Below are 13,700 nucleotides of genomic sequence, written 5' to 3'. Positions count from 1 at the left end.
ACTCAAATTATGGGCTGCCAATGGAGATGGGCTTCGCTAGACTTGAACACTCGCGTGGGCTGAACTCCCAAACCAAAGATGGGCCGAAACCTGGGCTGGAATGGGCTGACTGCTGGCGCTGAAATTTGCTGGGCTTGAGTAAAACGTTTCGCTGGGCCAAGCTTCGCTGGAGACGTGGACGGTTCGAACTTCAGTGAAGTGGCTGCTGGCGTGTGCACGACGTTGCTGGCATTTACTTGCTGAAGACACGAGCTGGTGGAGACGTCGAACGTGAAGCTGTTTCGGTGGTCTTCTTCGCTGAAGGTTGACCGAGCTTGGAGATGGGCGCGGAGAGCTGCAGCGTGGCATCACGGCGTGAAGAGGAATCAACGAACCAGCAAGAGACCGAAGCTGGTGGACGGTGGGAGACGTGCTAGCCGCTGCTTCGGTGGATGTTGCCTCAGTCAACAAAACCGAAAGTCTTCAAAGGAAATGAAAGCAGGTTGATTCGGTGGGCTTGGTGGAGAAGGCCGCGTGGAATGGCGTTGAAGAAGGTGGGGCGTTGGATGATGGGTTGGTGATGATGATGTGGTGGATGTTGGATGATGATGATGGTGGTGGGAAGACATGTGAGGAAGAAATCAAAATGGGGATGGGTTGCTCGGATGAAAAAAAAACGAGAAGAAATGAAAGTGAGGCAGAAGCGAGGGCGACGCACGAAGGGGATAGCAACGAAATGAGCAGCTCGTTAATCTTGCTCAAGAAGATTGAAAAAAAGTCACAAGCTTATCTAAAAAATTGAAAGCTTGGTCCCCCCTAGGCTAGTATAAATATCCCAATGCCCCTATTACTTTCTTGAAACCAATTTCCCATTTAAACAATTTTTGGTGCCAAAATTTGCTGTCCAAGCTTAAATGAATTTCGCACTTTGACACTCATCTTTGGCTTCAATTTCTCCTCCGATTCCTCCAAATCGAGGTCCGATTTTGCTGAAGAAAATCCCGTACAATTTTTTTGCAAGTCCACAACACTCAAAGGCTCACTTGAAAGTCAAATTTCCTTTAATATGGCCCATCTGAATTTTCGTTATTTTCCACAACATCCAAAACTGTTTTTCGTAAAAATCCGGAATCTCTGAAAATTCCTTAGAGGATGAGTCGACATTCCTAAAATAGATCGTGACACCACAGAATTTTCAATTTCTGAAATCGGGTTCAAATTCACGGTTAATTTCAATCCGGCACGCTTTTAGTGCGACTTAGTTTACCCGGTACTTTTCAGGAATTTTTAGTGCAATTGACCCGTGATCGATTTACCTCGAGTCACAATGTACATTTTCGACACATTGGCAACTCTCGGTTGTCGTGAAAATCTCGAGATTTCAATTACGGACATTGGGTATTAAAAACGACAAAAAAAATCGGTTTAGTACCGATCGACGAGAATCTGCAATTTGGTGGAATCATCCACACTCGATCAAATATCTCAGTCAAATCGACCTATCTTTGGTCTCGATCGATTTCGATAGTGCCGTAATCTAGGTTGCATGGACACACGACAGCATACATGCAACACGACACGACACGACACGTTAACACGTCATTTCTCAAAAATAGAAAATTTCAACACGCTGGGACACGTTGCATATTAAATAAATATTTTTATTTTTAATTAATTTGATTCAAATTTATAAATAAATAAATAATTAAAAAAAAGAATCTAAAATGAATTTACACTAATCATTTTGAAATTACTTTTTAATTTTATTTCCCCTCAAAATTGAAAATAAAAAGTCCCTCCCCAAAAAAAACTCCTCCCTCGTATCTTTCCCCCACCCCCAAATCTTTTTGCCATTTTCTTTCCCTAATAGGCCATCGGTCACTTCCCCCTCCCTTCAACACGCAAGTCCCTTTTTTTTTTTTTTTTTTAATTCTTTTAGTTCCCTTCTCAAAACCCTAACGCATCCTCTTCTTCTCCTCCTCCTTGCTGCACGACCCTCCTTCCTCTCCTCTTCTTCTCCTCCTTCGATTGAAGGGAGTTTTGACGTCCGCAAGGAGACCCACACACGACACAAGCACTCAGGTTTTCTCTCACTACTTTTCTCTCTAATTCGGCTGGGCCGCGGGTTTGGAGGTGAGGCAAGAAGAAGGAGCGCCACACCACCACCACCACCACCACCGTCACCACCACCACCACAATGACCGAGAAGGAGAAGCACTGCCGCTTGGAAGATGAGTTGAAGAAGCGGAAGCCGGAAGAAGTGGAGGGGATATACTTTCGCCTCGAGGGACTTTTGCTTGAGGAGGACTGGTTCTACTCGCTGTTGCGAGCTCGCCGTCACTCGCGGCCTCATCTCTGCTGCCTCGCCCTTGCCTCCACCCTCCATCATCTTTTGGACATGTGTGTCGAAACGTGTTGACAAAAGTTGACCATGTGTCGACAAATCCGACACGCGGTCAATGCGTGTTCGAGCGTGTCGACGTGTCTGACACGCTTTGACACGTGTCGGACACGACACGGAAGCACATGTAACATGTCTCAGTGCAACATAGGTCGTAATGACCCTTGCAGATCAACACGATTGAGCAATCGATTCCCGATCGACTTCTCAAGTCCATTACATTTAGATTCTTTAATTGTTCCCAGATAGTTCAGTTATCTCGTGAGTGATCAGCTCGAGAGAATAACACTATCGGCGCGTTGACAAAATGCCGGATTTATTTAATTGAATTTTTTTTTTTTGAAAATTCAAGCTGTCGCATATACAATTAGGATATTGGTTTCTATAAATAGAACCTTCCAAGTTTGCTCGCCTTTCAAAAGATTTTCATATCGAAGTTTATTCCAATAAGGATAATCAATCACGTAGGTGCTATATCCAGCCATAAGGTCATTCATAAATCATACGAATCAAATTTCTGAAGATAATCCCGCATCTGGATAAATCTTCATTCTTCGGTCTGAAAACTGTTAGTGAGGGCAGACTTTGAGACTAAAGTCTGGCGGTTTTTAGACTTTGACGGTTGAGTTTGGAGTTCTTCGACTAGACTTTGGAAATGTTTTTCAACTTCAAAACAATAAAGGAGTTTTCTCTAACAATCTTCTCATTTTTGATGATGACAAAACTTTCTTACAGATTTGAGAACTTTTGACCTACAAAACAATACTTAAGCAATATGTGACATCTTTATAAAAATAAGTTGATTACGACCTGGATAGCATCGATTCTGCAACCACAAAAAACATGTTAATTCTGCAAGATATCTATCCAGCCACGATCAATATCACAAACTTAGTTACTACAAGCGTAAAAAAGATTCAAAGTCAAACAGCAGTCAGAAGTCCAAAGTTAGTCCAAAACTAAACCAAAAAATAAAAGTAAAAAAAAAGTCATCAAAAGATAGATAAAAAAAGTCATCAAAAGATATTTGGGGATGCAAAAGATAAATCTGCACAAACTCTCCGCCTTTTTGTCAATAGCAAAAAGTGGAGAATGACTATAAAAAGAGTTGGGTAAAAAAAATCATGGCTATTTGGGGATGCGAATGATCTGGAAATCCCTCATAAACTTGATAGTCTCCTCCAGCTTCCTCAAAGTTTTCTTCAGCTGCTCAATGTCCTCACCCTTTGCGTTTCTTGCACTTGAAGCTTCGGGGCTTGTATATGTTCTTGTAAAGAATCTAAAGTGGACTTGAAAGCTTTCTTGAGGTTTTGCATCTCAAACTCTAAACCATATTGTTGACCCTTTAATTCCAAAAGGATTTCTAGCAGCCTTGGAAAGTTTCTTTGTTGGTTCTTATAGCACTAGGTCCAGCTAAATTAATATCCGGAGTATTAAGATGTGAGGGAACATTAGCAGTTCGATCACCAGGACTTGGAGGATGTTTCAACATCGTATTCAGGATATTGAGAGGCGTAAACATCCTCCGGATCTGCTTGAGATTTGCTAACATCACTAGTAAAAATAGGTGAATAAGTACCTCTTTTGTCGAGCTCCCCTATCTTTGTGGTCACGGGTGGAGAAGAAAAGTCTTCTTCTCGGTCGATGTCGCTCCCGAGTGATGTTCTTTCTCTAATGCTTCTCCTGCAAGTCCACTTCGAGTCTTTTAGAATCCTCTCGATAAGGATATTGCAAAAGTCAGCTCAAAAGAGTATCTTGACCCTCTTCTTCTTCAGCTTCCCTTCCTTCTTATTGTCTTTCTTCTCTTCTTTCTCTTTCTCCTTCCGCTTCTTTTCTTCTTTCACTTCCTCCTCTTCTTTCTTCTCTTCCATCTCCTCTCTACTCTATTTCTTCTCTTTCTCTATTCTCTCTGCCCTCTAGCTGTTCAAAACTAACAAAGCTCCGTAAATTTCTTAAGGCAAAAGCGGAGAGAGTGATGTCGTCCTCATCTTCTTCTTCATCCTGCAAGATAAGGGTTCTCCTCTTCTTGATTGGTTCGCTCATTGGTTCTTTGCCTTTCCTCTTCTTCACTGTAGAGTCTTGTTTATTTTTGATTGGGGACTTTGTTGGAGAAATCTTCGTGAAGTGTTTTGAAGTTGACAAAACGTTTCCATTAGTCTAGTCTGAAGGTCAGCAGACTCTGTTAGTTAAAGTCTGAAGACTTCCGGACAGCCAGACTCAAGACTCAAAATCTATCCTCATTGACAGTCTCTAATCCGTTGAAGAAAGGTTATCAGAATCGGATGTTTTGTTCGGGATTTAACCTTATCATCCGGAGAAGATCTCGTGGTTGGAGAAGACGTATAAGAATCCTTTGATTGATCAAGATTGATTCAATGACTGAAGATTCGATGATTGTCTAAATATTATTGGAAGGTTCTACTTATGGAAACCGAGATCCCGATTGTATGGGCGAACAGATTGATGGGCTATCAACACGTTCCTTTAATAGCTCGAACAATCTTCCTAATTGATTCCGTCCAACGGGTAGATTGGAGGAATTCCTTTGGTAAGTGCCAACGGGTATGATGGCATAAAGGAGTATATAAGGAAGACGTTCTTAGCTGTTCGAGGAGTGCGCGATAGAAGAATTCCAAAGTCTCGAAGCTCTTATTTGTTTAGATAAATCATTTGAGCGAATACTTGTATACAAAAGAGAGTCTATATTTGTGAGAGACCTTGAGGAGGTGTGGTAAAACATCTACTTTGTGGAATCAAGGCAAAGCTGTGCTGTAACTTCTCTTTTGATCATAGTGAAATCCAGCCCGGTGGGTGTCGGTGCGGAAGAATGGACGTAGGCTTGGAATAAGCCGAACCACTATAAATCCCGTGTTCAATTTTCTCTTCCTTACTCTCTCTACCTCAATCGTATTTCATTTTGTTAATTAAAAGAGAATTTACTTTCTGTCATATGTTAAGAATCGCTTCCGTATATCGATAAATTGTTTAGGTACCTATTCACCCCCCTCTAGGTACTCATACTAGCAATATCAATTGGTATCAGAACCTGTGTACTCACTTTGTTTGAAGTGTTTTACTTCAGAGTTAAAGATCCATGGCTAGTATGCTAGCACCGGGGGGCTGATGGAAGGGCAAAGCAATACTGACCACCCTACTTTGATGGAAAGGATTACAACATCCGGAAGAACAAGATGAAAGCTTTCCTACGATCAAAGGATCCTCGGAATGGGACGTTGTAGAAAAGGAATTACTCCTACCACCGCATCGTCTCGAAAGAGGAAAAGAAATGAAGAAACCAGCGGAATGTCTCGGGAAGAAATAATCAAGAGACAGACACTCGATGCAAAAGCAATTTACTTCTTATATTGTGCTTTATCACCAACTGAATATAATAGAATATCTTCTTGTGGTACAGCAAAAGAAGTTGGGATAGATTGCATATCACCTATGAAGGAACAGATCGAGTGAAGAAAACAAGAATCAACATTCTTCTTGGTCAATACGAAGCCTTTTAATGAAACCGGGAGAATCAATATCCGACATGTTTAGTTGTTTTACAGATATTGTGAATGGTCTTGAAAATCAAGGTCAACCAACTTCGATCCCATGAAGGTAAACAAGCTACTGCGTGGACTCTCCAGGATTGGAATCACATAAAGACTTCGATAAGAGAGACGAGAGAATCATGCCACTATCTGTCGACGAGCTGATTGGAACTCTTCAGTCCTATGAAGTGGAAAGGATCAATGAAGATGAAGATCCAAAAGGTAAGAAATCCATTGCATTAAAATCAAATGATGATTACGATGTTACAGATTCGAAGATGATATGGACGATGAGGAGCTTGCTCTCATGATAAGAAGATTCAGAAAACTGAATAGAAAAGGAAGAAGGTTCAACTCAAAGAAACAAAGCTTTCAAAGACAGCAGACCAAGTCTGTTGATGATGAGGAACCAAATAAAGATGTAGTCTGCTTTGAATGCAAGAAAAAGGGACACATCAGACCCAACTGTCCTCTTCTGAAGAAGAAGAGAGGAAAAGCTGAAAAATTTCGAAAAGCTCTCAAAGCCGAAACCGGGAGTGATACCGAGTGTGAAGAAAGTGATAATGAATATGCCAATCTATGTCCGATGGCACATCGGACTCGCACTGGATCAGACTCAGGATCGACTCAGACAGTGAATTTGAGGCAAGTGATTTTAAAATTCCTGTTAAAGTTTCTAAATATATTGATGAACTATGCTTTAGTCTTAAGACTTCTCTCAAAAGAATTTCCGAACTGAAAAAAGAAAACTCAGCTCTAAAACAAAAGGAAAATGTTTTAGCGAAAGAGTTAAAAGTCTAGACTTGTCTGTTTTCAATCTTAAAGAAAATGAAGATAATCTATTAAAATAAAATGCTTTTTTAAAAACAAACTTATCAAATATATCAAAGAAATTTTCTATAGGGTCTGAAAAACTTGAGAAAATTCTTTCAAAGACAAAGACCTTACTTCAATAAGTCGGGTCTAGGTATGACAGAAGAAACAATTCCCTTGATTGATTTTCCTAAAGTAAAAGAAAGAATTAAGAAAAGACTCTCGAGTGAGGTTTACAAAAATCACTTCAAGAAAGTTTTTGTAAAACCTGTAGGTAGAAATGCTCTCGGATGTTCTAAGTGCAGCAGTCCGGATCACTTTGAAAAAGAGTGTTCTATGGTATGGAAACCTGTTAAGAAAGTATGGGCTAATACTTGTTTATCTTACTAACACCAAAGGACCCAAGAAAATTTGGGTACCAAAGAAAGCTTGAGACTTTATTTTAAATGTAGGTCTCCATCAAGAAACAGGTAAAGTGGTATCTTGACGGCGGATGCTCAAGACACATGACAGAGACTCAAATTGCTTTATAAAGCTTGCTCAAGTAAATGGTGGAAAAGTTTCATTTGGAGGAAACAACAAAGGAAGTATTGTGGGATTTGGAACCGTGAAAATTGGAACTCTCACAATAAGTAATGTTTCCTTAGTGGAAGGACTCAATTACAATCTTCTCAAAGCATTAGTCAATTGTGTGATACTGGTTTCAAGATCTTCTTTCAAGAAGGAACATGTTCGGAATCGTAAAGACTCTACTCGAGTCTTTCATGGGTCGAAGACATGGAAATATCTATCTTCGGATGTGAAACCAAATGAATCGCAATGCCTTATCTCAATTCAAGACGAAGCAAGCTTATGGCACAAAAAGCTTGGCCATGTCAACATGAAGCAATTAGCCAAAATCTCTTCAAAACAGCTTGTTCGAGGACTACGGTGATTGCCATACTAAAAGACTGATTCATGCACTCCATGTATTCGGGGAAAGCAGCCTACGAGTCTATAACAAGAAGAGCCGACTGTGGAGGAGTCAATGAATGTCAAATTTCAAGACTCAACGCAAGATGAATCAAGTCGACTCATCAAGAAGAGTCCGAACTGCTCCTGCACCCTCCAAAGTTTACAACTCAAGAAGCATCTCGACTGAAAACCAGCTTCAAGATGTTCGTGAAGATCCAAACAAAGAAAGAGATCATCAACCGACAGATCAACGAGTAACTGGAAGCATAAGTCCAGTCATCCCAAAGATCTTATAATCGGCGAAATTAATGAAGGAATTCGCACCGGATCCAAAAGGCGAGAAGAGTCTAGTCTTTGTGGCACTCGTTTCTGAAATTGAACCAAAGAGCATAGAAGAAGCTTTATCGATGAAAGCTGGATTGAAGCTATGCAAGAAGAGCTCATGGACATTCGGTTCAGCATAAATGATGTCCGGGAATTGACATCCAAACCAAAAGGTAAAAGCGTTATTGGAGCTAAATGGGTTTTCGAAACAAGATGAACGAGAAAGGAAAAGTCGTACGAAATAAAGCAAGACTCGTGGCCAAGGGATATACGCAAGAAGAAGGAATAGATTATGATGAGACTTACGCTCTAGTGGCAAGGTTATAAGCTATTCGACTATTACCTGCGTTTGCTTGTTATAAGAATTTCAGGTTATTCCAAATGGACGTCAAAAGCGCCTTCCTAAATGGATTTATCCATGAGGAAGTTTATGTGGAACAACCACTAGGTTTGAAGACCCAAAGAAGCCGACTCGGTCTTTAGACGAAAAAGGCTTTGTATGGTTTAAAGCAAGCACCTCGGGCTTGGTACGACAGATTAAGTAAGTTCCTAATACAAAATGGTTTTGTCAAAGGTAAAGTAGATACGACTTTATTTATCAAGAAGGAAAACAAAAGTTTCTTACTTGTTCAAATATATGTGGATGACATTATTTTCGGATCCTCTAATGAGAATCTGTGCAAGAAATTTTCTAAGTCTATGCAAGATGAATTTGAAATGAGTATGATGGGAGAATTAACATTCTTTCTTGGTCTTCAAGTAAAACAATTGGAGGAAGGAACTTTTATTCATCAAGAAAAATATGCTAATGATCTTGTCAAAAGGTTTGGACTGGAAAAGTGCAAAAAGGTCGACATTCCAATGTCAAGTTCTTTAAAGATAGACAAAGATGAAGAAGGGAAGAAAGTTGATCAAAAGCTGTACATTAAGCATTATTGGATCACTTCTTTATCTTACGCCTCTAGACCACGATATTTTGTTGAGTGTTTGCATCGTGCTAGGTTTCAATCAGATCCTAGAGAATCTCATCTCAGTGCTGCGAAACGCATCATTAAATATGTGGCTTCATCATCAAGCATCGGTCTTTGGTATCCTAAGAAGGGAGACTTTAATCTTCTGAGATATTCAGACGCAGATCTGGCCGGTTGCGAGTTGATAGAAAGAGCACTTCAGGAACTTGCCGTTGCTTGGAAGCGGGGACGGTGTCTTGGTTTTCAAGGAAACAAAGCACTGTGTCTCTTTCAACAACAGAAGCAGAGTATGTAGCTCTTGGAAGCTGCTGTTCGCAAATTCTATGGATAAAACAACAGCTAAGAGACTTTGAAATTGAAGACTCATGCACGGAGATTAATTGCGACAACACCAGCGCTATCAACCTCATCAAAAATCCAATTCTCCACTCAAGAGCAAAGCATATAGAGATTCGACATCACTTTATAAGAGACCATGTTCAAAATGGAGATGTTTCAATTCAATTTGTTGACTCAAAGAATCGGCGGCGGATATATTCACAAAGCCTTTGGAGAAAAATCAATTTGAGTCTATACGCTCCGGACTCAACATTTTGAGGTATGAGGATATCAAAGTCTAAAGACTTTCAGACTCGGGGTTACAAGACTTTATCTACGAGTCTTGGCTCGACCTTCGATCGTAAGTCTTTCTCTCTCCAATCTTATCTTGAAAAGGTACGATCATCGATCGTGTTTAAACTGTTGCTATATTTAATTAACGTAAATATTGCATCGTTTCATTTTCAAAAGGTAGTTATTTTTGAAATGGCTATTTTTGCGGAAAAAGACAGTTATTTTGAAAAGGCATATTTTTATTTCCTTTGTGACGGTTCGTTTACTCTTCTTTTTAACCGATTGTGCACTGTCAATTTCTCTTCACTTTTTATTCACTTTTCTCTCAAAAACCCTAGAAAGCATCGATCCTCAATTCCCGTTTGTCTTCTTCGCTCAATCTTCAAAAAGTTGTCATCTTTTCGGGAAAGTCAAGCAAGGAATCTTCCAAACACCGAGAAAGATGTCATCTTCACGAAAGTCCTCAAGAATCGCAAGCGGGGACCACGAGAGAATGAGTGAGGGGCCTACGCACTTCGATCTTCGAAGATGAAGTTACTCCGGATCAGCAATCGAGCCCACAACATTCTCGTAAAGATCGTCTTCTCCATCTAGTCCTCAAGGCGGTGTTCATCAGCATCAAGAAGAAATCATCGTGGATGCGGACCCGTAAGAGTTCAAAAGCCCGCTTTTATTTACAAGCTATATCGTGCCTTAAAAGGAATTCGTACTCCTTTGAACTATGTTGATGAGTTTCTTAGAGACAAAGGATATAGGAACGAATATATCTTTCGCGAAAAATGGAAAGTTTGGGAATCGCTCGTAAAGGGGTGGCTGAGGAAACCCTTGCGAATATCCCAAGTGATCCTCGTGGATCGGGGACCGAATCCCAGATGGGAATGATGATGACAATCTGTTCGTCTATTTCAACCGAAAATGGGTATTGCGGCTAAAATTCAAGGAAAAATGGGAGATTTGTTCAGATCAAAGGAACAAAAGGATCGTACTCGAAATTGTCAAGCGTGGGGTAATAAACCCTAGGAGTGTGGACTTTGATTTTCTAGATCTTTGTGAAAGTGAACTTGAGGGAAAAGTTCAATTATCTTCAACTTGAAAAGTTTTGCTCGACTCAACCGAGGCTTATGCGATTTGACTGCATATTTCTATTCAAATCTTAGCTTTTTGGATGCGAATAGATTCTCCTTCAAAGTGTTAAAGAACAAGACTATGTTGTGGATATGAATATCTTTGGCAGATGTGTTAGAAGTTGAGAGAGGCGAGATATCAACCAATCAAAGTTTCCATTCTTTGGGGCCACACTTGAATTGGTAAAGGACGGGGAGAACAGATGAGAAGATCACCTACTCACGGATGAATGCATTCAACATCTTGCTTCACAAGATTGTGATCAATTGCCTTCGGCCGAAATCAACTTCCAAACCGATGTTTCAAGCTCGAGGCAAAGTTGATGTATGCCATCCCTCGTGGTAAGAAGTTTTTCTCCCTCATACTATTATGTTTCACATGTATAGAGTAGTGATGAAGGACAGAGGTCAACTCCCTTACCCAAGCCTTGTTACGAAGTTATTCAGACATCTGAATATTCAGCCTCCGCAAATCTTTTGTGTTCGATCATGCGATCATATGGTGGTAGGACTGAAAATGGTGACCAAAATGCGTCGAAGGAACCGAGCAAGGAATTGGAGAAATTCAAGGAGAAGACTCGCCAAATCTCATCAACTCTCTTCTGCGCTAAGAGAAAAGGAAGGAGCTGCCCATGGTTGCTTCATCAAAGAGAAGAAGAGCTCTCCTCGTTGAGGATGAAGATGATGATGAAGACATCACCATCTCTCGCAATGGCTTTGAAGAATTTAGGTCGTCTGTTCCACGTAAAGAATCGGAACAAAAGACGAAAGAAGCGAGAGGAGAAAGAAGAAGAAGAAAGAGAAGCGAGAGGAGAAAGAAGAAGAAGAAAGAGAAGCAGAGCAAGAAGCGAGGCGAAAGACTGAAGAAGAAAGAAGAGAAGAAGGAGAACCCGAGGAAATCTCTTCTCCACCGTAGGCATGGAAATAGGGGAGATCGGGAGAAAGGAGTGACGTCTTCATATCCCGATGCAAGTGAAGGAGTCGGTCGCTCGCTCGCCCGTGCACCCAGGAAGATGTTTATGCATCTCAATTTCCAGAGGAAGGTCATGAAGTGTCATCGCCAAATCTGCAAGATTATGCAATCTACCATCTTCTGATCGAGCCGAAGCAAGTACTCAGACTGATAATGGAGCAGATTTTCGCAGAATCATGGATATTCTCTTGGAGATGAAAGGTTAGATTTATGCCTTGGGATGCGAAGTTCAAAGTTTGAAGACTGAAAGTCAAGCTTCTTCCTGTTCATTGAATGATAAGATGCAAGCCCTCTCTATTCGAATCAGGCCAATGCCAAGAGTGAGGAGGTTGTACAAGGCGAAGGAAGACTTTAAAAGGCTGGAAGGCATCGTTCAGTCTATGGAAGATTTCCAGCTTGTTCGCATTCCCAAGACTTCATCTCATCCTTTTTAATGATGACAAAAAGGGGGAGATGCATGATTTGATCAAAAACTTTCAATCATTTTTTTAACTGTTTGTTGGATTGTGTTGTTGTTTAACTATTTTTGACAGACTTTGATTTGTGTTTTGTGTACGGATGAGATCTGAACTAGACTTGGACTTGACTGCTTCTATTAACAAGTATTGATATCTTATGGATGGTTTTATTTACTAGACTAACCTATTTTCTGTGGTTGCAGATTCTAGTGTTAATCTTTTAGCCATTCATCTCTATAAGATATGCATATGTGTTTGAGAAATGTTTTGCGGGTCAAAGTTATCCAAATCTGCGGGAAGGTTTTGTCACCATCAAAAAGGGGAGATTGTTGGAGAAATCTTCGTGAAGTGTTTTGAAGTTGACAAAACGTTTCCATTAGTCTAGTCTCGAAGGTCAGCGGACTCGTTAGTTAAAGTCCGAAGACTTCCTAGGACAGCCGAGACTCAAGACTCAAAATCTATCCTCATTGACAGTCTCTAATCCGTTGAAGAAAGGTTATCCTTAACCTGGATGTTTTGTTCAGGATTTAACCTTATCATCTGGAGAAGATCTCGTGGTTGGAGAAGACGTATAAGAATCCTTTGATTGATCAAGATTGATTCAATGACTGAAGATTCGATGATTGTCTAAATATTATTGGAAGGTTCTACTTATGGAAACCGAGATCCCGATTGTATGGGCGAACAGATTGATGGGCTATCAACACGTTCCTTTAATAGCTCGAACAATCTTCCTAATTGATTCCGTCCAACGGGTAGATTGGAGGAATTCCTTTGGTAAGTGCCAACGGGTATGATGGCATAAAGGAGTATATAAGGAAGACGTTCTTAGCTGTTCGAGGAGTGCGCGATAGAAGAATTCCAAAGTCTGAAGCTCTTATTTGTTTAGATAAATCATTTGAGCGAATACTTGTATACAAAAGAGAGTCTATATTTGTGAGAGACCTTGAGGAGGTGTGGTAAAACATCTACACTGTGGAATCAAGGCAAAGCTGTGCTGTAACTTCTCTTTTGATCATAGTGAAATCCAGCCGGTGGGGGCATCGGTGCGGAAGATGGACGTAGGCTTGGAATAAGCCGAACCACTATAAATCCCGTGTTCAATTTTCTCTTCCTTACTCTCTCTACCTCAATCGTATTTCATTTTGTTAATTAAAAGAGAATTTACTTTCCATCATATGTTAAGAATCGCTTCCGTATATCGATAAAGTGTTTAGGCACCTATTCACCCCCCTCTAGGTACTCATACTAGCAATATCAGACTTCTCCTTCGTCGCTCCAACGCTTTATTCAGCTCCTTCAGTCTCATCTTGAAACCATCTTCAATCCAATCACCATTGGAGCAATGGTTCGAACACACGAAAGTTGTTGGAAACCGAACATGGAAATGTTTGAATAGTCGAGTGACAAGTGTAGAGTAAGGTAGTTGTCCATTGTCTTTGACAACTGTTCTATACATATGCATTAAGATAGTGTGAAGCAATGAGAGCTTGAACCCAATGCTAATGGTGTACATCAGCTTTGCTTCAGAGCGAGAGACATAAGT

Source organism: Eucalyptus grandis, chromosome 7 (genome assembly GCF_016545825.1).
Source record: "Eucalyptus grandis isolate ANBG69807.140 chromosome 7, ASM1654582v1, whole genome shotgun sequence".
NCBI classification, from domain to species: domain Eukaryota; kingdom Viridiplantae; phylum Streptophyta; class Magnoliopsida; order Myrtales; family Myrtaceae; genus Eucalyptus; species Eucalyptus grandis.
Note: the sequence above shows the minus strand (reverse complement) of the source record.